At 42.2% G+C, this 25,188-nt stretch overlaps 1 protein-coding gene across 2 annotated transcripts in view; it reads left to right on the forward strand.

Moving 5' to 3' along the window:
• Positions 1-25,188, forward strand: part of unc5ca (unc-5 netrin receptor Ca) — a 195,818-nt gene that overhangs the window by 18,319 nt on the left and 152,311 nt on the right. The gene's annotated exons all lie outside the window — the stretch shown is intronic.

The following is a 25,188-nucleotide window of genomic DNA, read 5'->3' on the forward strand; positions in this document are numbered from 1 at the left end:
CCACTGAGTCCCTCCACATCCTTCCACCAAGTTTCATGGAAATACGTTCAGTTGTTTTTATGACAAGAGTGAAAGCATAACCTCCTTGGTGGAGATAAACAGGTCGGATGCTGAAACTACAGATGATGCTCCACAGCAGCATGGGATGCTTACGTTCGTGCACACGCAACGCAGGCGGCTAGTCCCAGGCCTAAGTGTTCATTTCAAGGAAACTTACAACCAAGTCTTATCATGCTATTAACTTTTGAAGTGCTGTCTGGAAGGCTTCAAAAGAATTCATTGAGCTCTGTGGATTTCCATTCATCACAAGCTGTTTTTATATTACATAAGGTTATGCCGTCTCAAAATTTCCATGCCTAAAGCCAAGCGCCCATGAATAATTCATAATAGTTTAATATTGAAAGTGGTCATTTGTTTCCATGCCAAAGCTCTGTGAACGGAGAGTTACAGAACGCGTTGGCACCCAATAATGAATCATCAAGATGTTTTGAATTGACACAGAGCATCTGATATTAGGTGTGTTGCATTACGATGAACAAAGACTCCAAATCGCCTACGAACGTTTCCGAGCTCCACACATCTGCAGCTCAGCAGTTACCTCGGCCTGCGACACTCGCAGAGGGAGATGCTTGGTCTGCATTTTCTCTTCTATCATTAAAGCTCTTCCTCGCTCTCTGCAAACACACATGGTCCCATGTGTGCATACACACTTAAGACAAGCATATGCATTAATGTATGCTGCATGCTCACTCGCGCACATTAGTACACAGGGACTCGAGCAGACGTACACATTCCCAGAAATTAATGATGTTGCCCTCATTTCTCATTACATCTGAATTGACAAAATCAAAGAGTCAAATGAGTCTGTTAAGCAGAAGTGGTTTATCAATTTTTAGTAAACAAACTCAAAATTCATCCATCAATTATCTATGTGTGGGGCTTGGGGGGAGGATGAGCCAATCCCAGCTGACGAGAGGCGGGGTTGACCCTGGATTAATACACAGTCAAACAACCATTCACACTAAGGTCAACTTAGATTCTCCAATCAACTTATTCCCAAACTGTATGTCAGGCAAACACAGGGAGAACATAAAGACAGACTCCAGCCAAACTGGGTTTCGAACCGAGAACCTCTTTGCTGTGAGTCGACCGTGTTAATCAATGCCCTTCTGTGCTGCCCACAAACACAAAATATCTGTCTTAATTCAATTCATTTCTACCCTGGAAATAGTCAAAATTCAAATTCAAAATTAGCTTTGTGATGCTGCTCCACAGAAAACACTCTAACAGCTACACACTCAGCTCAGTAGATTTTCAGTATTTAAGTCATAAAACCAGTCCAGTGTGAAAATGTGCCAGTGACACACACAACAAACTGCAGCCAACTCTGACTTCTGGAGCATTCTGTGGCTTGAAGCTGTGGCTGGCTCATCTCGAGCTGCTTGGGATGCTGCTCCAGTCTTTCTTTCTCACTTGCTCATTCTCTGTCTTGTTCTCACTTTCTTTCTTTATTTCCACCGTTTCAGCGTTTTTTTTTTTTTTTTTCTCTTTCTCCCTCTCTCCTCTCCAACCGCAAAGGCCAGAAGCACAGTGGGGTGTGTTTGTGTGTTGATGTGTGTGTATGTGAGAGAGAGAGAAAGTTCAAGAGACTGTGAATATGCAGAAGTGTCTGAGAGAGAAAGATAGTGAGACACGGGGGTTGTGTGTGTTTTTGTGTATGAGTGTGTAATGCCGTCGCTCGGCCTCACTAATTGGGACATGGGTTCCGTCTGTGCTGTGTACCAACCATTTTGATGCGGGTCCCACATGAGCATCGCTGTAAATCTTGATAATGGTATTAAGCTTGTCGAGCTTTAGTCTGCAGTGTGTGTGTGTGTGTGAGTGAGGATGCATGCAGTCATCCACACACCCTCACACACAAACTAGTAGAGGATGGTGTGGGCTTATTAATGTGAGAAAGACCAAGCAGTGCATATACACTGTAGCCCATTACTACAGCCCAGACAGTTCTCTGTGGCACTTAAGACAACTTACTACCAGCTGTAAATGTATTTCAGAGAGCTATGGGGAGACGAGTGCGTATATTTATATATGTGTACACAAACACTCTGCACACACAGGAATGCCAATTGTGCAACACATTAAGCTCAGTTCAACGAAAAAGGGCTTTCTGCAAAAAACCAAAGTGCTGAGGGTGTTATACATCCGCCCATTGCAGAAATGTTTGGGGTACGAGGAGGTATTTCCGCAGCAGCTAATTAAAACTCCAGATGCGATGGTCAGATACAAAGTGAAGTCAGACTCGATGCCGTACAGCTGGTTAGAAGTGTTCTTTTGTGACACTGTGTCACAGCAGCGGGTATTGTCTCGTCAGCATATGCAGTGGGCGGCGTAGGGGAAATTACAGCGCGTCTTGATTGGTTTGAGCGGCTGTAACTGCCCAGAAGGGTGGGGGGGAGGGGTGTTGTGAAATTGATACACTACCTCAGCAGGTTTCAGACATATTGAGGCTATAGCCGGAGACTTAATTTTATTTGAAGCCCCTGTCCTAAAATTCGGCTCGGCGGGTTTTATACTTTTTGAGAGACAGTCGTGCGTTGCAGCGGGTGACTATTGTCAGCGCTCTCTTTTGAAACAAGTTTGTCGGCGTCGGAGCAAAAGGAGTGGATTTATTCCATCCACCTGGCTGATTCTGTTTTTGCCTTTCATGAATGCATGTCAAGTGAGTACAGCCTGTAGGAAAAGTGTCTGAATTAAGCTCATTTTAAGACGTTTTAAGTCAAATCGTATTAAGGCACCGGAAGGCAATTTGGCTGCTGCATCCCTTTGATGTTAAGGCTTCCAACACGTTCACTTTAAAGCAGGGAAATTACCTCACAGCAAGCTCCTTGACTCGTTTTGATTGTTTTGCTGATTTGGAACAAGTCATGCCATGAGAGGAAATTTCTTTCTTCAGACTCCAGGGCAGTTATCTGCCAACGCAGCAGCTCAGTTTGCCTTAACATTGACAGATACGCATTATAGGTCTGCATTTGAACCACATAAACACAACATGATTTTGTAGTTCATTTGAAATGGCATTCAGACCGCTCCGCTCATACCGTATCAGCAGTCCGTCCTCTTGACTCCCTGCAAATGCAAATGTTGTACCAGCCAAGTGCTGTAAAAGCTAATGAGAGTAATGGGGTCTAGTGTACCCAGTGATGGGCTCGACATAAAGGGAATACGTGGGGGTTAGGCGTACTGTAATATATGGGAATAGATGCCTGCAGCTGTTCATGCTGGCTCAGGCGTACTTTATGTCTCCATATCTCGGAGCAGATGGAAAATATTACGATGCTGATGATGAGGGAGAGAGAAATGAGTGAGATTACAGACAAGAGGCTGAATAAAGTCGGGTGTACATTTCAGGATGTTGGGCAGGCCCAGATTCAAGATTACCAACGTGAAAGAAATGTTGGGATATATTTAGGGATGGCTCCAAAAAGCTGGTCCTCTCCTACTCACACTAGTCCACGGTCACAAATATATGCAAATGTAGCAAACCTTCACCTCCTGTTCACTTCCAATCTGTGCCAGTGAAGGTGCAAATAAAACATTCTCTTCCTGTGATGCAAATCCGCGGCGTTAATTAACTCCATCTGTGGAGGTAACAGGGTGCACGTGCAGGTCTCTCTCAAGCGCAACCGTCTCCGAGTGACAGGTTCACAGACTGAAGGGTGAAAGATTTCCCATGTGAGAGAAAGAACTGGATGTCATGCCACAGCTGCAGCGGAAACTATGATATCTGACTGACTGCGTGGATGGCGAAAACGTTATGGACCACAGCACGAGCGCTGCACACACCAAGTTAGAGATCTCTGTTGTTTTTATTAGAAGTGCACAGTCTAGATAATGGGAAACACTGGAACACTGGGAAACATCAGTCAGCTGTTAGGGACGAATGACTGATGCTGATAACGTTTTTATTCTTTTATATCGTCTTGCATCATAGCCTATGATTCAATGGGTGTTATCATCGCAGAAGAAACTCGATGGGTTACCGCATCCCCGTCAGCACAGTGGAGCTGCAATGAACTTGGAAGATTGATGAAATCTTCAGGTGCCTTAAGAGAAATTCTGACAACGCAAAAGAGAAACACTGAAAAGTTTGAGCGCTTTTCTCATTCGGTTAGATGTTTTCAAGAGAAACCTCAAAAAGTCAACATTTCGTGCAACAGTGAAAAACAATGTCTTTCTCTCCTCGTATTGACATAAGCACCGGGTGAAAGACAGGGCTGCACTGTAGTGTGTGATATTAAGGACATCTCCCCCTGGATTTACATCACAGCAGCTGTAAAGCATAGCAGTAATAAAATCTTATTACTGTCAACAGCACTTATCGTATATGTTTAAATCCACTGCGCAACCACACAGTTCTTAGTTGCAACTTGTTGTAAGAGCAAGAAAAAATATTTAAGCCGGCAGTCAATTCCACATACCGATAAATGCACACAGACACTCGCACACACAGACACACACATCCATCTTGGGACTCTCTGAAATCCCTCTCCTTAACAAATTGTATGAGAGTTTAGAGTTTGTTAGTTGAAACAAGGGGGAATTTAATCGCCGTGACACCAGCAGGGGAATCTAATAAGGGAGACACCAGTGGGGCTTGTTTAATGATTTTCTCCTTTCGCCTTTTTCAATTAGACTACCTTGCTGTGATCTATGCTGAGTCTGTCTCCCTCTCTCTCTCTTTTCTGGCTTTCTCCTTCTGTCTGAGGCAATTTCTCTCTCCCTCTGTCTGCCGGCTGCTCTCTGACTCTCAGTCGGGCTGTTTGCCGTCTGGTTGTCGGGGTGTCGTGTTTTTTTTCTTTTTTTCTCACTGCAGAAAACCTGTAATAAGAAACTTGAATTTGTAGGAAAGTTCCACACAACAGCATGCAGAGAATATTAAATGACATTAATGCACTTTGTGTTAACTTCCACAGCGAGGTGAGGAGGAGGTCAGGGTCAGAACTGGGAACTCCAGGTTTGCTGAAAAGGTGTATCACACATCTGCAGATATTCAAACCAGAAATGTGTTTAAAAGGAAAATAAAGCTTTTTGTGCTCCGGCTGAGAAGTGGAAATGCGACGGCTGTGCTTTCTTAACGTAGCTTCCTCTCAATGACAACGGTGTTGCTAAGGCTTGGGTGGTCTCAGGATAAAAAAGCATAGCAGGGGTCTGCAGCTCCTACCCAACACTATCACTATTTCTTCTCTATTGTCTTTTTCATGATGATTACGTTTTAGTTTTAGCCGCCGACTAATGTACAGGTTCATTCTGCTGTTGCACCCTCACACATACAGGGAATGGCTGCAGAGTTAGATTGGGCGGAAACAGGTTTTGCTCTTTGAGTCCACTGGGAACTAATGCGGCTTTACGAAAAACAGACATGAACCTTCTCAGTTAAATTACCCACACCAAGTAGCTCATAACATGACGAGGTTAGCGGAAGGAGCCATGGCAACAGGCCGGGGTTGGCATGGTCGTTTTAGCAGGGTAACTACATGAGGTTATAAATGCCGCACGGTGCACATACACAAATGTGATTGGACATTAGTTGTCAGCTGGCGGCCAAGCAGCAGGTGAACGAGCCAGTGATTGTGAAGCATGAGAAGGGGACTGATGCCAGTCAGCGTAATGCGACGCTTCTCTAGTCCAAGAAGAGACAGAGGGGGAGATGCTGTCTGATGAAATTGTGTTAATAATAAATAAAATAATAAATAGATAGATATGGTACATACAGACTTTGGGATATTGTATGCAATTCATTGAAATTACACGTATTGAATAAATAGATAGATAAGATATAAACAGACATGAGTATTATTGCGCACATGGATGAAATTGCACATACAAATATATAAATGTCCTGTAGATAAGTCAAGAAGTATTGTAATGTTCCATAGGGTCCATTATGGATTTTTTGCGGCTATGCTGATACCAATAATAGGGAGTAACAAAATATTAGATTACGATGTTAAGATACAGCCAATATACTGTGTATATATATATATATAATATAAATAATATTGATAATAATAATAATAATAATAATAATAATAATAATAATACAAATTAAAATAATAATCTTGGCAATGATTTATACGATTTGTATTTTCTTATCTGCAATTTTTTTTATTGAAGATTCAATTTATTACAGTTTAACCATAAACCTAATTATAAATACTTATAAAATAACAATATTAATAAAACCAAATAGAACTTGAATCAAAAAAAATATATTTAACATTATTGTAAAACATTAACATAATTGTGCATCTTTACTGCATTGTTTATTCTGCAAAAGAGAAGTTTTCGATTCTGCACATATCTTCGAACTAACACCGACACCAACATGTCTGTGAAAGTCTCACATGGACTAATGATGATGACGTGAATGAGGGAAAATGAGATGAATCTTGTTGGGGAGTTTATAAAGTGAGTTCCTCTGACCTTCTGACAGTCAGTGGGGCACATTACTTCTGACCCATTAGCTAACTGGTACTTCAGCTCTGATCTACCCTAGCAACATGCCCCCGTCTCTCTCTCTCTATCATTCTTCCTCTTCCTCCCCCCCCCAGGCTTTACCCCCATTTCTCCATTTTTCTTACCTCATGCCCATGAAGATGTGTCATACCTCCATGTCTGGGCTGTCTGAGACGTTTATGTCTTCATTCTGTTACCGTGGGTGACAAGACATTCCGTTACCCGGGGTTGACAGGGCATTCCGTTACCCCTGGTGGCGCGACGCTGCGTTCTCCCCGGTGACAGGACATTCCATCGCCCATAGTGACAGGGCTGGGAATCATCAGGCTTCAAGCGGGAGCGCAGAGCCGCTGTAGCATGTGCACAGAGCAGACATGGGCACGCCAGGGGTGACTTTCCCTGTGTCTCCATGTGCAACAACACATGAGCACATGTGTTGTGTGATTTCTGTGGCTCCGTTAAAGTACAACTAGATGTATGTAACAGGCCTAAGGTCAATGTAGAAAATGGGTAAAGAGATTTTAGTGGCAATGATAAAAGTTGATAACAGGGGGAAAGAAGAAGTGTGCGTTTGTTAGTGTGTGTGTGTTCCTCGATTAATGGGGGGTAAAGGGCGAATGGGGAAGGGTACAGCTCTAGGAGAGGATGAGTAAAAGGGCAGCGGAGGGTGAAAGAGGATGCACTTCACGGTGGAGAGCAGTGCTGCAGGACTGTGTTCTGCCCTAAATCCCAAACCATTTCCCTAATTTATTCACTTTACCTGCTGTTTTAGACTTAACACAAAAATTCAGTGGATAAGAAGTCGACCACATCAGCTCTATCAAACTATTTTTAGCCCCTGGTGGACAATCCATGTGTTTTGGGAGGAGCAGGGAGTCAGAGATTGACACTTTTAGGATGGTAATGCTCTAATAATTATCTCTGGCAGAGGTGACAATTAGACTGAGTGAGCTGTAGACTTTGCAGAGAGTTATACAGCACCGCCTCGCTCTCAGTGGGAGGGCGGCTGTAAATCAGAAACCCGATCCGTGGACCTCAGCGCACACGGACACACACATGTCATTTCCATTGTCCCACTTGTAACCCCACCGCTCAATCCTGCACATCAACACACAGGTCCCTTTCTCCTTTGTTCTTTTACATTTACTAGATTAGAAAAAAACACTTAATGGGTTTGTTAATTAGTTTGTCTCTGCTGCTTTGTATAAGCTTATAAAAAAAAATGTTATATTTAAGTATCTGCGAGTGCTGAAGACTTGCTTTGCCATTTCTGTGCTTTTTGTTTTGTTGGCACCAATTACTATGCTTCTTGGACATTTGACTTGAGCACACCAGTTGTTTTGTTTAAGCATTTTTACATTAACCACCCCGGGTTGTTTTTCACAGTTTAGCACCGTTCCTGCACGTCCACCAACCTAAGGCTAACACAGCCCGTTCTGTTTCCATGCACTTACCCTTTTGCACGGGACACGGCCTGAGAAATGCTGCTACACTCAATCATTTAAAATAAAATCGGATCTCCCAGTTATAAAGTTATGAGACCGCGGAACCTGACATTTGCCACAGGCCTCTCGTGTTTCTTACTTTGGCTGTATTTATTTAAATCTTTGTGCACATTTTTCAAACCACAGTGCACATTGTTTTCACCCCTATTTTTCCAGTGTGGAGTATTTATCATTATCCAGGTCATGAAGAATTCTTCCACTGTATTCCTGACTGTCTCCGCAGTAGATTATACATTTTTTTAACCTTTTGATCTTTAGACTAACACAAACTATTTGTCGACCTGTAAGATGGTCAAATTGTATGATTATTTTTCCCGTAGACTGTTTTTTAAGACGGACGACATGACAGGGGAAACAAATATAGATGTGATAACTGCTACCGAAAATGAAAATCTTTGAGAAAAAATTATTTACTTTTTGTATACTGTTATCACACCTATAAAAGTGCAAATTTGACCAATAAGTATTGTTTTATTTCATGTTAAGACAATTGGTTGAGCATGTGTATCAACAGGAACTTGCTACCATGTCTCTAGCCTCTGATCACTATTACACAGCCTCAGGCTCCGAATGCGCAAGATTGCTGCGTCTGTATCTGTAATATTTTGGCTTCCTTTCTCGAGGATATGGAGACATGTCGTCCATGTATACAGTGTACTTATTTCCGTTGAATTCATTTAAATTACTATGAAGAAAATCCTGGTTTTATTTTGCCAGAGACGGAAAGAAAATATAACTTTAAGGCAGCTAGTGAGGGGGACTCATCTGTGAGACAGAAAGACGGACATTAAAAAACATCTCAAATCACTCATTGCATTCTACATTTTCACTTGAAGGGGGAGGCATCATAAACCTAGAAACCATTAGAAGCCATTAGGCTGGTGTCAGTCAGCACCAGAATAACAACCCTGCAGTTAGCAGGCAAATGGTCCACACAACTGTGGCTGCTTCGATGGAGGAAATTCAACTTTTCGCTGGCTGGACTCTAAAACCCTGACATTGTCTGATATCAGCTTTCCTCTATTTCACACACACACACACACACACACACACACACAGATTTGTGCATGTCGTCAGTACACAGGTCTGCACACACACATTTTCTTAGTTTCTGTCTTCTTTTCTTTCTTCTGGCTGTCCTTCTCATACTCGCTAAAACATTAAAATTAATTCTGGATGTGTGAGGAGCATCGCTGACTGTGTTAAACTAAATCTTATCCTAACCTTTCTTATACCAGTGTGTAATCTTTAAGCAGTGCTTTAACCTGTCCTTTAAATACATACAGAGGATTTAGATTTTGTCTCGCTGAGGTAGAAAAGGGAAAACTTTAAGTATCTATACGAATGGGACATTTCTTCTAGATACACACACACACACACACACACACACACACACACACACACACACACACACACACACACACACACACACACACACACACACAGAGGCTCAGCTTGAGATATACAATGATTCTTTTGCGTTCCACCAAAACTAGCTAATTTGTTTCCTGGGCATATGTCATATAGTCAGCAGCGAGGAAAGAGGTATCGGCTTACAGGAGACACAGTCACAGACGCTTAAAACACACACACACACACACACACACACACACACACACACACACACACACACACACACACACACACACACACACACACACACACACACAGACTTGCTGTCAGTCCCCTTGGTTAGAATTACTGGGTTTGGAAATAGATTGCCGATGTGTTCCTACGTTCCTAGTATTTAGTTTTAAGTACAGTCTGTAGTTGTAATTTATTTTCCTCATCGAACAAAAGGTTCTATTCATTTGTGCGCCTGAAATGGGTTCTTTGGGAAAAATGACACCTCATCTCAGGGGGGGGAATCATTTTGGCAGTATTAATCAATCTGACATCGCTCCCTCGCTGTAGCTCACTCTCTCCTGCTCCATCTCCGTCGTCCGCTCACCGAAAAAAGTAAAACACTCAATCTGCTGATTGTCAGATTTTCCTTCATCTTTGTCTCTCCTTTTTTTCACCATCCCGCTCCCTTCCCCGTCTGCCCCCCCACCCTCGCTCCATCCATGTAAAGGAAACAGTTTAGAGAACAGTTAGTCAATCGGACCGCTCCGTCCCGCAGAGGGAGTGCAGAATAACGAGCACTGCCGGTGGATAATGGCCATGATTTAGCTCCCCAGTCAAAAGGTTACACTGCTCTTGCTCCAGAATGAATGGACGCAATAAGATACCCCTCGGATAAGTAAGTCTCACATGAACTGCAGTGCTGTTGAACCCCAAAAGTCTACTTGTGATAGTTATTTTCACTTCTCAAGGCAGAGGCCATGTTCCTGTTTGGAAAGGAACGTGTTTTATCACAAGACTTACAGTTATTGAGAGATGGTACAAGGTGCAAAGAGAAGGTGATGGATGCAGAAATTAAAGGGGAAAACTCAAGTGCAATTCCCATTATCTTGACGGCCCACATAGAGGGAGATTGGGAACCATTGGCCTGATGTAATGTCCGCCCGGGGAAGCATGGAGGAGGTCAGGGGAGGGAAACGGGTTGATTTCTATCTCACAGCTGCTGTTAGAAAAGTCCTGCACATGAAGCCTTCAGTCCATCGGTGAGTAAATCGGTAAATCTAACAGTTGGACATTGTTAGATTACCTCTCACACCACGTCTGTGAAGTTAGAAGAAGCAGCAGTAATCGAGGATTTCTTTATTATTAATTTATTGAGCTACTGTAGTGTTTGTCGTCCACACATTGATTTGATCAGCTGTTTGTGTGGGTTCCTGCTCGTGTGTATACGTTCCCGTGTTGTGTGTTTCTGTGCCTGAGTGTGTTTTGCGTAGCTGTTGACATGCTGCAGTGATTACATGTATATTTCCAGTGCTTGAGTGCTCCAGTTGGCTATTTGAAACACTTCTTTGTTCCTCTGTTGGCTACTGTGTAAGCTGAGAGGGTGGTGTATACACACACACACACACACACACACACACACAAACACACACACACACACACACATACACACACGGAGGCAGGGTGGTAACTTGCTACTGAGTCAACACTAATTAATGCCATATTGTGTGTTTTCAAGCCAACTTTTTCCATTCTGTTATTTTTTTTTCTCTCCTGTCCTCCAGTGGCTTCGTGCCACGGAGAAAATCAGCTTCTCGTTAGATCAGATTGTGTCTCTGTTGCTCAGGAAAAATAAAGAAAGATGACACCAGACAAAAAAGGTCAGTCAATAATTTCATCTAAAATAAACACAGCTCAGCAGACAGCGGCAGTTAACAGGGATCAGTTGCTTTAATTGATCGGCAGATTGTGATCCATGCATCCTGACCCCTCGCCTCTTTTCCTTATGTGGAATCAGACACTGTTACATAAAACACCAGAGAACAAGCGAATGGAAAGCAGTCTATTTTTAAAATGTCTCTGTATGTTGTGTGTGTGGAAGAGAAGGAGGGGTTGTTCACTCAAATGACCACTGGACCATTTAATATGACTCTCTAGGTGTGTCTCAATTCAGGGGCCGTCTCATTTGGACGCTGCCTTTAAAAAATGCCGCAGTGTCCTTGGGCAAGACACTGAACCCCTAAATGGCCCCTCATAGATGTTGAATGCACTAATTGTAAGTCGCTTCGGATAAAAGCTTCCGCCAAATGACATGTAATGTGACGAGACTGTTCCATTTCAAAGTCTCCTTCAAATATGACGAGTGAGTCCTTTCATCCGCGACCAACGAAGGCTCAAATTGATGGATCCTTCCTTGCCCAACCATTCCAAGGATTCATTGCACTCCAATGACGGTTTTTCAAAGAGGTAATGGTTTCAGCAAATGTCAAGATTTCCGATGCTTGAGTGTCCAAATAACAGTACACATGTTAAAAAACCAAGGAGAATTCAAACTTTATCATCGTATCCAAGTCCAGCTCTGTTGCTAAGCAACAGTAATAAGGGCGGGACAAGCTGGTGATGCTGATCACAGAAATCCTACGTAGATCATTTTGGTTCAGCCTTTCTGGTCTTTGCAGGCCCCTGTATTGGGAGCCAGCTCTTGTCCCTCCTTCTTTTGATATTTAGTATTTCTCATTTTCATTTCTTTCTGCTCCTCCCCTCAATATTGTCCTTTCTTTCTCTCACCCCTACACTTTGACGTGAAGTGACCATCATCTTCTTTATTTCTCCATATTTGACAAAATGATTCATTCACCATTTGGAAATGAAGTACAACTTCTCTCATAAAGTCATACCTGACACAGGAAGAAGTCCCCTGACCAGACAATGGCACTTGTGGAAACTAGTTCTTCTGTACTTCACAGATACTCAGTGATGAACTTCATGTATTGATTTCATTCTGAGTGGATGTGGACTTTTCTGAAAATAAAATCTTCACTTCAAGGTTCAATCTTTTACCCCTTCTCTCATACTTCTCCTCCAGCAGGAACCCTTCTAGAATAATGAAGACGAGAGTATCCTTCATTGTGCAGTTTCTTTGAAGGGACACGGTTGAACACAGGCGTTAGAGTATCACATAACATTGTCACAGCAGTGCCTGGTGCAGCCATGTGGGGTGTAGCCAAAGCACGGATGTTAAAGTGTGTTTTGGCATTTGCACTCGGTTTAACCTGCGTTTTACCCTCTTTGTGAGTATTCATACATGCACACGCACCTATATATGTGACTGTACTGTGGTGTTAAACAACGAGCACAAGTTTGCTCTGTAAATAATGGGTCTGTGTTCGAAGTCAGCTGCTTAAAATTTGGCTTTTTAGCAGTGGTAACACACCCAAACACACACATTCACACAGTAGCTCCAGTGTACACACCCGCCTCATCAACTACTACTACATCTCTGACATCCAGCTGGCTCCAGGAGGATGATTGACATGCGAGACAGCCAATTATAAAAGGCAGGGAAATAAACTAAACATGTAGCAGCAGGACGCTCCTGTTGGTTTATGAATAAAACATTAGAAAACTGGCTTATGGTTTGATTTGGATTCTGTTTCACGTTTGTTTGTTGCTGCATGTTGTTGGCTGACAGACAATATTGGGGGAAAGTGGCATTAGCATTGTGTGTGTGTGTGTGTGTGTGTGTGTGTGTGTGTGTGTGGGTGTGTGTGTGTGTGTGTGTGGTGTGGTGCGTGTGTGTGTGTGTGTGTGTGTGTGTGTGTGTGTGTGCGTGTGTGTGTGTGTGTTGGGTCCAGGTATTACACATGTTGTGGGGACCTAAATCTGTTCACACAGTCAAATTCTATAAATCTGTCAAGTTGCCCTAATGAGAATAATTTAATTTTAAGTTGGGGACATGGATTAAGGTTAAGTCATAGCAAGTCTCCAGGAAATGATTGTAAGCCAATGTAATGACCTCCAGAATCATGGAGACACAATGTGTGTGTGTGGGAGTTTGTGTTTCCTGAAAATGCCAAACCCTGACATATGGTAAAAATCAATGCCAAAATCTCATTATAAATCTAACAAAGTTCATCTGAAAGTTCTTCTAAAGAGTTTTTCTGAATTCTGTGACAGAACTCGTCTCCTGGGCTCCTTTTTTATTCTTGAAGTTCAAATTTAATAAGCATTGAATTTCAGTCTGATGATTACATGACTACATTGTGTACCATGTATCATTAGGGGGAATTGTGGCATCCATATTTTGCTAATTTTCAGGGTTTGATCTGGGAGATTGTGGCAAATGGGTAAAATTTGATTTTTTGGGATTTGACTCTCTACTTCTAACATTGCTGGAGGAATTGTCACTTTGGCTTGTAATGGGGCTCTGAAGATGGGATGCAACTGGGGAAATCAAACACAGATCACTGTTAACTGAGAGCCGAAGCAAGGAATGTGAGGCAGCCTGGGAGCGCTGAGCCACAAACCACAGGGTGACCAAGAGGATGGCAAACCCACTCCCTCCCTCCCTCCCTCCCTCCCTCCCTCCCTCTCTCTCTTACTCTTTCTCTATATCTCTCTCCCACGACCCCCTTGGCTTCCCAGGCCACTGAAAGATGGAACCCAGGACACACATCAGTGCTCAGATGGCAGCACTTAGTCGGGATGGTTGCCCATTTGAAAGTGTAGCTCCACCCTGGAGGCAGATCCCGAGTGGAGTGCCCACACAGAATGGACTTTAAATAATTTTATGAAAAGTTACTGCCGGGGGGCGCTTTTAAAAAGGACAAACATGGATGTCTGAGACCCACATAATCCTCGGTCAACCTTTACAGGGACAAGGACTCAGATACAGACAGGCTGGAGCGCATGCTTCCACATATGTGCTGGGCCACATGCTTGCTTAATTTGGGGCAACAGAAACCCTGAGGGCACACAGGTTTTTATTTATTTATTTTTTTTTTTACTAGGAAATGGTTAAATGATTGGAGGAAAATAAATTTGGCAAAAGTAAATCTGTTAAATGAAAAAGCTGATGATAGAAGTTTTTCTCCGTGCATTCACCCTCAGTCATTGGCCCTCACATTCACTTCATCGTGCAGTAGTGTCTCGGTGTGTGTTTATTGCTACAGCACACTCCAGGCTGTTGCTGCAAAAGAAAAATCATTATGTAAAACCATTTATTGCACATATTCCCTTATCGCATGTAACAAATCACCTAGAGAGATGGGAATGGGTGGATAGATGGAGGGAGGCCAGCAGCAGTTATTTAAACTCAGCAAATGCAGTGTGAGAGTGAGCAAATAGTTTTGGATTTTTTAAACCGTACCGTACTCTGTAGATTCAATTAATTTTTTCAACGATAATTTTTTTCCCCCTAAAACACGAAGCAAGGAAATAAGGCACAAATCAACAACAATATTAAGACTGATTCTTATTATCGTGGTCTTTTGGTTTTGTTCTTCCACTGTCTGGCACCTAATGAAGGCTCTACGGCAAAAAAATACCATGTTTATTAATCCTGTGTGTTTGATAGACAGATGGATGAATGGATGGATGGATGGATGGATGGATGGATAGATGGATAGATAGATAGATCCGCAAAGGGATATTCCTGATGCCTAATTCCGTGAGTGTGTTTGTGCATGTTTGTGTTCCTGTGTGTGTCAAGCTGTTAGAGGCAGAGAGGGCCAGATACAATACATAACAACTTTTTCATTAAAATGTCTAAAAACAACTAGACCTATGCTATATATTTTGTTGAGTTGTGCTCTTTCGTTATCTTAAATGTTTCCAACGATATCCACACCCAGAGAAATCCCCCAATTTTATTCAAGGATGTTTTATTATGTCCCTGCTGTAACTCCCGGGTGTTGAAGGAAAAACACACTGGTAGCCAGTTAGCCAGTTGGCTGTTTTCTCCAACCACTGTTTGTATTGGTCACTCATAATGGATCACGGTCATTCCATTTCCATTTGCTGTGTAACGTGAATCCAACTTTAGTGCATTACCTGATCCGTGAACACGAGCTGTGCCTGATTCTGCATATTCATGGGCAATGGTGGTGAAGACAACAGCTCCCACGATCCCACGCTGCCTCGTGACGTCATCAAACCGGGTCGTTACTGTTTCGATTCAGAGGGCCCTGGCAGCCAAAGCTACACATTGTACATTTAAACCCACTGTTCTGTGTGATTCCCTTAGTTTATCAATGTCATTTCATCAGTACATTTCTCACTATACCTGCCAGGGGGATATTTTAAAATTCAGCTCATCCGTTCCAAGTCTGTGAATTGCTTTTGCGACATCATTTCTGGTTAGGAGTCCTGCCAGTAAGGTAAGAGACGCAGTAAAAAGACATCCTTTTAAAGCAGCGCTGGCTTCAGTCTGTTGGCAGTAATATGACAGATTGTCATTAGGCTCCTTATAATCCTATCATAGCACCACACTAAGGGAAAAACAACATGTCATACCGCTTCTTTCCTTCTCCTCTTCTCTCTTATATTTATTTATTATATCTTTTAGTTTGCCTGTCTCTCTGCCTGATCCCCATTTACTCCCTCTCCCACTGTCTCTGCTGCCCGACTCTGCCTTTTTAGCTTTGTTTCCAGGGAATTCTGCCTTTGTGACTTTGTTGTAGTTGAAACTGTGACTCCTCATCCACCCAGAGAAATCAAGACAATGGGTGGGTGTTGCTTATCTGTATTTTATTAGGCTGTGAATTCACGGCTCCTGGATTTCTGTGCTTTATTTGTGACACCGGGGCTGTGCCAAATATGATAACCCTTCTTTTTTTTTTATACCCTCTTTTTTCTGTTTATCCATACCACATATTGTTTACTTCACACCCATGCATTTCCTTGTCAAGCATCAAACCAAACACTAAATCCGCACATTGTAGAAGCTGGAAATAGACAATGTTTGGGATTTTTTTTGGTAAACTTTTTTAACTTTTTAAGACATAAAAACAAACACATCCATCAAACCCAAAATAACACCAGCAGAGCCTTTGTCCTGTCAGAGCAACCGAATTACGCTCTAGAGAAATGTTTATGACATATTGTTACGGAAAAACAAACATCATTCTTTGCCAGAAATTAGAGAGAGTGTTGGACTCAGCGTAATCAGTGTATATTTATATACATTGTATTATGTTAAAGACGTTCATGATCTACTTTATAATCAAATCATAGATGCTAGTTTTTTGTGATTCACATCTCTAAATATTTGATTTCCGGCTCCCTCGCTGCTTTTATGGCACTCGACCGATGCTGGTGTTCTGAGAGACCTGAAGGGAGAAACTGGGGGTTCTAGTTTCACATGAGCTGTGGGAGGAGACAGGAGGCTGCTCTATTCATACTCGACATCGATTAATCCAATTTATATTCCAATCTAGGAAGCATTAATCCACAGCTACACTTAGTGTCCAGTAGAAGTGTGCGATACTCGAAATAAATCACTTAACAAATCTTTTTGATAAACAAAAAACATCCATTATCTGATTTGCGATGTTTCTTCATTGAGTCTAAATTTGCTGATCATCTAAAAATGCTTGTTGCATTCAAGGCAGGGGCAGATTCAGATTCCTTCACACACAATTTTATTCTTAAAAAAAACATCCTGTCTTTCCACCCGTTTCTTTGTCTCTAAATCTCCTTCTCTCACCCTCTTCCTCCTTTCCCTCCTCTTCCTCCTCTCCCTCCTCTTGACCCCTTTCTCCACCCTTCCCTCTTTGCCTCTTTCCATTTTTAAGTGTCCACTGGAGAGACCGTTACGAGGTCAGAGCAAAAAAAACAAAAAAAACAAATAAAGAGTGCTCAGGGCGCTCAAATGCTAAAGCATGAATAAAATCAGACATTTGCAGTCTTGCAGTCAAACCCCCCCAACACCAACACCAACAAACACACACACACACACACACACACACAATAAACACAGCTTCTGCAGCAAGAGAGAGAACAACACACAGTTACACTGCCACACTTTAGGGCAGGTAGGCATAACACATACAAGGTATTTGATTAGTTGTACAATACAAACAGGCATTAAATGTATTTATTCATCACTTAATGAATAAAATCAATTATAAAGTAGCTTTTCATTTGTTTTTAAGACAGTAAAAAGTCAAAGTACAAATGAAATCTACAAATATTAATCATAAATATAAAGTTCAAACTAAAAGGGATTATTATTAAGTGATGTTTAATTTCAAAATATTATCATAAATTACTGAAATGCATTATTGGTATTTATGTAACACACAGTAACACAGAGATATTCAGTGGTTTTCACGTTCTGTCTCACTGACTCGCAGTGACAGAATTCACAAAGTGCTCCAGAGGAAATTATCTGTACGAGGTGAAGCTGTCATCTCGTCACAACGCTGCACTGTGACGACAAATGACAGCCACAAGTGTACACTGCACACAAGTCTCTATACACTGATCAGCCACAAGGTTCAACAACTTCCCCCCCGATCCTCACACGTCTCAGACTTCTTGACTCCACTGTGTATGTATGTATAGACGTCCGGCCACAACAGTAAAACCGGTCAGTGTTCAGAATGTATGTATTGTACATATCCCTGACTGAAATGACTTTTCAGTGTGTGAGGGTTGTAGGGGGTGAGTGGAGCACACTCAGTCTTTGTACGTGTGTGTTTTTCTGGGGAAATTATGAATTTTCTCCCACATAAATTATACACGGCTTCCCCCTTGATTTCCCCTCTGGAGCTCACTTTTCAACACTTTCTCTGTCTCTCTGTCATGCACACACAGACAGACCCCCCCACACACACACACACACATTCACACACATACACCACAATCTGCAGAGCGACCACTTTGTTTTTTTAGTCCTCTGTATGTAAAATGTCTCAGATATTTGCCTCTTCCTGGTTCTCACAGCCAAGCCACTCCGGGGACAGATAATAATCTCTCCACCAATCAGCACCAACAATTCCAACCAATCACAAAGTTTGTCAGGACACTAAATATTGTTGACTTAAAATGCCCCCCTCCCCTGGTCCACAGGACTTCAGGGCATCACATTGAACAACAGAGGATCGGAAAACCTTTGACACTTTCTCACATATATTGGTTTCTCTCTCGCTTTCTCTTGTCTTCACTTCTTTCCTCTCTCTCTCTCTCTCTCTGCCACTCTCATACACACAGACACTTAAAAACGGGGACAAGCACACACATGGGGATTTTGAAAGTGGTTTTGGACATTTGCGCTCCTCCTGAGCACTTATGGGGGATTTCAGCAGGAGAAAATGGAGGAGAAAAGAAATGGGAAGAGGGAAGGAGGGAGCGAGGGAAGGGGAGTGTATCTAAATAGGATAATAGAGAAGTTGTTTCCGTCTCAGAGCAGTTTTAGCACCACCCAGCTCCACCGTGGTCTCTATATAATTTGTATGAACGGTATAATTTGTGCTTTGCTTCCACGTCGGCCCCTGTTTACATTTTAAACTGCTTCTGTTCTAAATGATTTATTAAGATTCAGACTTTCTCTGCATCACGTATTTGCTTCCACGGACTTAATGATATCCTTATTTTGTGCTGTTTTCTTCGGTCTTGGTGATGGCATGCTTGCAGTGATGGACACAGCGCGCGGAGGCGTATGCCAGTAAATGAGTTTGTCTTTAGGCTATTTTCCCCTTGGTTTCCTCGGCTGCTTACTTCTCGCAGAGCCACTCCAAATATTATTGCTTCGCAGTCTAAAGGAAATCAGAAAAAGTGGAGTGAGCGAGGGGAAGGGTAGAGCGGAGCCGAGTGTGGGGTCCGTACGCTCCTGAGCGCACACGTACAATTGGCCTTTTCAGGACCTGCGCACACTTAACCAATTAAGCGGGAAAAAAGAGACTTCTGCTCCCGTTTGTTTTCTTGATGTCATTAGAGAGAGAGAGACCAAAAGACCACGCAGGGCAGAAAGACTTTCTTCTCAATCCAAAAGAAATTAGTGAGGAAGAGGAGGAAATGATTGTCGGTTTTGCGGAGCAGCTTCTGGAAAAGAACGAGTGTATTACGCGGGACGATGGTGTAGTTGACTAATTTGTGGTGAAATCTCTGCTCCTCTCCAGTCCTCTCCTTGTTGTCATTTAGAGACCCTCATCTTGTTGTTCTTTTTCGTCATGGTCTCATTTGCCTCTCTTGATAAGTCTCTCTCTCTCTCACTCTGTGTGCTCCCCCACCCCTCTAGGCGAGATGACACTAACTACTTGTTCTGTGTGAGCAAAAATCCTCCCATCGCCTTCCTCCCCTCCATCTCTTTGGCTCTTCCTACACACTTAACCCTATTAGTTACCCTCCACTTAACTTGTCATTTCAAGTTTTTGCCTCTGCACATGCACACAGACACTAACTGTCATATTTTTTTGTAGTAGAACTATCTCACACGTACACACTGCACTCCACTGTTGTGTCACCAGCATCGCAGTTTACAAGCAAGACTGTGCTGTAGCTAGATATGCCTTTTTTCTCATTAGTGTCTATTTTCATTTTTTTCATTTTTTTATGTATCATAGACTCAAATGTAGAGCGGAGGTTTATATTGTAGTGATGCTGGCACAGATAACTGCACCCTGAATACAATATGGCTGAGCTTCAAGTACGTGAGCACCAGATGTCTGAACGGATGCTCGAGTGGATGGTGGTGCTAAATAAAATGTTTTTTTTTTCGTCAGAGACCAACTGTATTTTTCATTAACCACATAACACTGTGAAAAGATAGAAGATCCACATCTCTTTTATTGATATGAAAAGTAAACCTAAATATAGTATTATCTTTCTTGTTTATGTTTTTTTCATTTAAGTTGATTTGTTACATACAGTCCGGGACCACTTAATGGGAAAGTTGGCCCAGATTTTTGGACCCCACTATATATTTAAACACATAACTATTATGAATCGATCAGGATTAATCAATCTCAACAGCAAAAAATGTCCAGTCCAACTATTCTCTGTTATTTCTGATATTTTTGTGCTTCTGCCAAACCATTCTATGGGATTTAAGGGGCCTCATATTTATTTCAATGAGCTGGTCACTGGTTTAGGGAACCAGAGCTGAGAAATACCACAGACACCAGCACAGGAGAGATGTTCTTGGAAAAATAGGTCCATCCATCCATAGTGGACTTTTAAAGGCTGATATGATATTCCTTATGACAAGATGTGGAGCAGGAAAGAGGCAATAGCCGATGAATCTGCTGATGAATAAAAGCATTAATTAAAACTGCGAGGACACTCAGTTTACATCTGCCAGGGCTCAGCAGTCTTCTCATGAAACCACACTTAAATGGTCCGACATGCTCATAAATATCAGTCCCTGATATTATTTCATCAAGATTTTTTCTTAGAGAGATTAATAAAAACAATTGAAAAATCTCTCAATGTTAAATAAAGTGGGGAAAATACAGTTTCCTGGATCCGCACCTTGGGCCATGCTCCACCTCTCCACAAACCTTCGTGGAAATCGGTCCTGTGGTTGTTGCGTAATCCTGCTAAAAAACAAACACCGATGAAAACATAACCTCAGTGACGGAGGTAAGAAACTAAGACAAGTTAATCTACCAGTGTGTTGATGCTTCAAGGCATCAACACACTGATCTCAACACTGTACAAATGGACCACAACAATAACGTCTGTAAAAAAGAACTGGGAGGGGGGGAAAAAAAGCCTCTGTCAAACCCGTACTACTCGTAGATAAAACCATGCTCCATTATCCTGCTGCATATGTTTGATAGCAAGTGGTAATATTATATTCCTTAGACACTAACCTGCCAGAATGTGGATCATTTCTATATCATTTCTGCTGGTGCATTCATGTCATTTTCTAAAGTACTTTCAATGCCAGAGTCATGCAATATTTATCTGCTCGGGGGACACATTTGTTGCTCGCTATGAGGAATGAATGGAGGTTTGGAGCTACAGTATGCGACGTCTCCGGAAAACACAAAATGATATGTTGAACGTAATATATGTGTATATTTCCCCCACGTTCCTGCAAGTATCTTAAAGGCTTCCACACAGATATAACTCAATGCCGCACCACCTCCTTACTTTATCTGTTTTATTGACAATGACTGCATGCCTTAAATACCACATATACATTTATCGCAACAGATTCCATTACAGGACGAAATGATAGTCAATGCAACAGACCGAACTATGCTGGGAATGCACAGACGGCTATAAAAGTGAAGTGGGAATTTCATATGTATGTATCACACTGAAGAGGGGGAATACACACAGGCTTTCACACACATGCAACAAAATCGCAGCCATAGACACATATCAGAAGTGACAGGGTAATGGTCGTGCATTTAGAGACCAAGAAATGCATTATGACCTCAGGAAACCTTCCACTACTGGCTCCGAGTGATGCCAAAATAACACACACATACACACACACGCGCACACACACACACACACACACACACACACACACACACACACACACACACACACACACACACACACACACACACACACACACACACACACAGGCATACATACACACACACACACAGGCATACATCCATGAAACCCTGTGGCATGGTAGCCCCCTGGAAGCACATTCATTCCCACCGTTACTGCTCCACCATAAAATCTATGTAGGTCTATGTTAACACACACACACAGACAGACACACACACACACCAACCACTATGATATACTAGCAAAAATGTCTAAATTGTGGATTAATCATGGAAGATGCACTAAATTAGAATTTCCATTCGATATGAAATGAAATCATTGTGTCAGTTTGAAGCCGGCACTAAACAATGAATTGACTTTCACGTAACAGAAGTACAAATGTGGGTGAGAAGTAACAAACATTGACATTTTTTGTGGTTTTAAAAATGGTTTTATAGCTTATTTGGAGATTTTCTTTTTCCCAATGTTGCATTAAAACCTCACTGGGTGTTTGTTGTTTTATACTTGAATTTAGTGTGTGCGTGTCTCTTTATGAGCTGAGCAATTTAAGGTTTTACGCACTTAGTTGGAATGGAGGGGGGGGGGATACATGAATGTGCTGTTAACAGAGAGAGAAGAATGGGGAGATTGTCGTCTTTTTTTTCTCCGGCGCAATGATTTACAGAATGCAAAAAAAATAGGCCTGTAAGCTTTGTCCCCAGTAGTTCATCATTAATGTCGCCTCCAAACGAACCGCAGCATAATCAATGAAAGCTGTTATCACCACACTAAGATAATGTAAGACAAGAGACAAATAGGTGAAGAGGAACAGGGTGGTGGAAAGCCTTCGCCTGAATTGTGTGATTTAAAATGAATGACATGGCTCTAAACCAACAGCTGTGATCACTTGTGTGTGTTTTTGTCCCTGTTGCCCGTCATTACCTACAGACATCACACAGTACTTTTAATGTCTTAGATTAAAACACTGCATGTTAAGGTCCAAGCTCATGACTCCACCACTAAACGTGTAAAGTAATTGCAGGATTATTTTAGTGTTCATTTCCTTCCTCTCTGCAGGGCTTCATCATGCACCGTCTTGGTTAAGGTGAGGGTTGCGATTAGTAAACATTGGTTGTTTTTCAGATGTTAGGGATGATTTAAAGTCATTAAAACTTGTGAAACGGAATGAATTTGACATGCTCATGTGTGTTTGTGCACGTGTGTCTGCTTCCAAGCTCATATAAACTGTGCGTTTCTCTTGAAGCTGCTTGTGCGCGTGAGTAATCCGGACTCTACAGACCGTTGCAGACTTTGAATGAAAACACATCGCACCTCCATCTCCACGTACCACCTTGTTCACCTCCAAATGCACTGAAAGAGAAATACACTGTATTCACCAACAGGGCCCAGTGATGCACTTATGACCCGTCCAAGTTGCAACCTGCATCTTGTGAGCTGTGTTCGACTCCAGCACCCACACAACTCTCAGAAAGATAAGCTGTCTGGCTAATGGATGGCATCTCTGTAGGTGAAACGTCTTTCTGCTTTCTTTATGAACTGCTGAGTGAGTCCTACGCTGTTTAAACCTCTGAAATCAACACAGTGTTTGAACCAGTTGGGTTTTGATTAATTGCTCACTGTGCACATACAGATGTGACGGCTGTGTGACTCCCCTGCACCAATAACCGCATTCAGAAAATCACCAATCATCATTTTTTGTGGTGTAGCACATTGTCCATCGGCTTTCAAGAAAAAATGTTTTCTCCATAGAAATACACTAATCGATTGGCCACTGAACAGAAACAAATGATATTCATTTCTGCTGATTCTTTTATTTCATTAGTGAAACAAAGCAGATTTTCAACCCACCTCTGTGGCATCGTGGCAGTCGGACCTCATCAGCATATGCCTTTAAGGGGTTTTCCCTTCTGTCAGGCCCCATGGACGCTCGAGTTGCTGTTGTTAAGTCAGCTTGTTGCATCTCGATTGTTTATAAAACTGGACGAGATACCTCGCGGCAAGAAGCGGTGGACTCTGCGGACATGCAGCCCTGATGCATTCAAAAAATAATCTTCAAAAATAGTGTGTGGTTATTTTTATGTTTGGTTAAAAGACTTCTCGTACCGCACTGCCAGAGGCCCGAGCACTCAGTGGACACTGGCAGACCAGAGACGCCGCCTGTCTTAACAACACAGACGTGATTCTCAAATTCAATGCACAGTCTTTGTTGTTGTTCAGTCTTGTGTCTGTACTTCACATAGCTGCCGAAACGTGTGTGTTTGGGTGAGTTCTCTATAGTTTTAACAATTCACGATGGAAATACAGTCCATCGTTATTATTTCTGAGTTTTTTGGAAGAAGAAACTATTTTCACACCACCGACCAATATCATTTTCGGGAGAACTCGCTCATTGCAGTCAGTCACTGCTGTGTTTTAAATGTCTTGATGTCTATGTTTATGTCCCTAAAGGCCAATTTATGCTCAAAGTTGGATACATATCCAGAACCGGACAGAGCCGTCCCTCTGTGCTCTGTGTTCATTTCGTCCGTATTTGTGCACGTCTTATGTAAAGCTTACGGATACGGACAAAATGGAGCAGTACCACTGGAAATCGTGAGGGGGCAGTGTAGCCAATAGTTTAGTTGAGACAATCATATGACACGAGGAAGACAATTTCAACAACGGCAGAACTTTTCGAGGAGAAACTTTTGCCTCTTTCTGAAGTCGTTGATTACGTCAACCCCTTCCACCGTTGAATGTTTGTTGGTGTCAGAAGCAAAATGCCCTCTACTGGATGAATTGCTTAACAACCATGCCGATGTAAAGGATGCAAGGAAGTAAGTGGGACGGTTACCTTGTTTGAAAAGGATGTAACTCTTTTCATACGTAAAGGCAACACAAATAAGCCTTAACCCTTAACTCTGTTATTTAGCATGCAAACCATGCAGGAGTCGGATTGTACCAGTCTCTTTAAATGTTAATCTTAATTTGAAGTCACAGAATGTACTACACACAAACCCCAAAGCAGGAGAAAGAAAAACTGATTAAATGAAAGAGATTGTCCATTATTTTCATGAGTGTTAATGACTCCTACCCCCATTCTAAACTCCTGTGGCTTTTCTCTCAAAACCTCTTGTGAAATTACAAATGCCATATAGCTGTGTGCAATGATGCATTCAATAATTCTGGCTCCAGACTACAAATTCTGCCCGCTGTAATTGCCTGAAATATTTGTTCCCCCCTCTATCTCAGAGGAGCTGAGTTAATGTGTCTTGTATCTGATGGTGTTTCCGTAGAGTTTAGTTGCCTTGGCAGGGGGAATGTTTGCTTTTCATGGATGTGAAGGGTCTTGACTATAATTTAA

Source organism: Hippoglossus stenolepis, chromosome 9, assembly GCF_022539355.2.
Source record: "Hippoglossus stenolepis isolate QCI-W04-F060 chromosome 9, HSTE1.2, whole genome shotgun sequence".
NCBI classification, from domain to species: Eukaryota; Metazoa; Chordata; class Actinopteri; order Pleuronectiformes; family Pleuronectidae; genus Hippoglossus; species Hippoglossus stenolepis.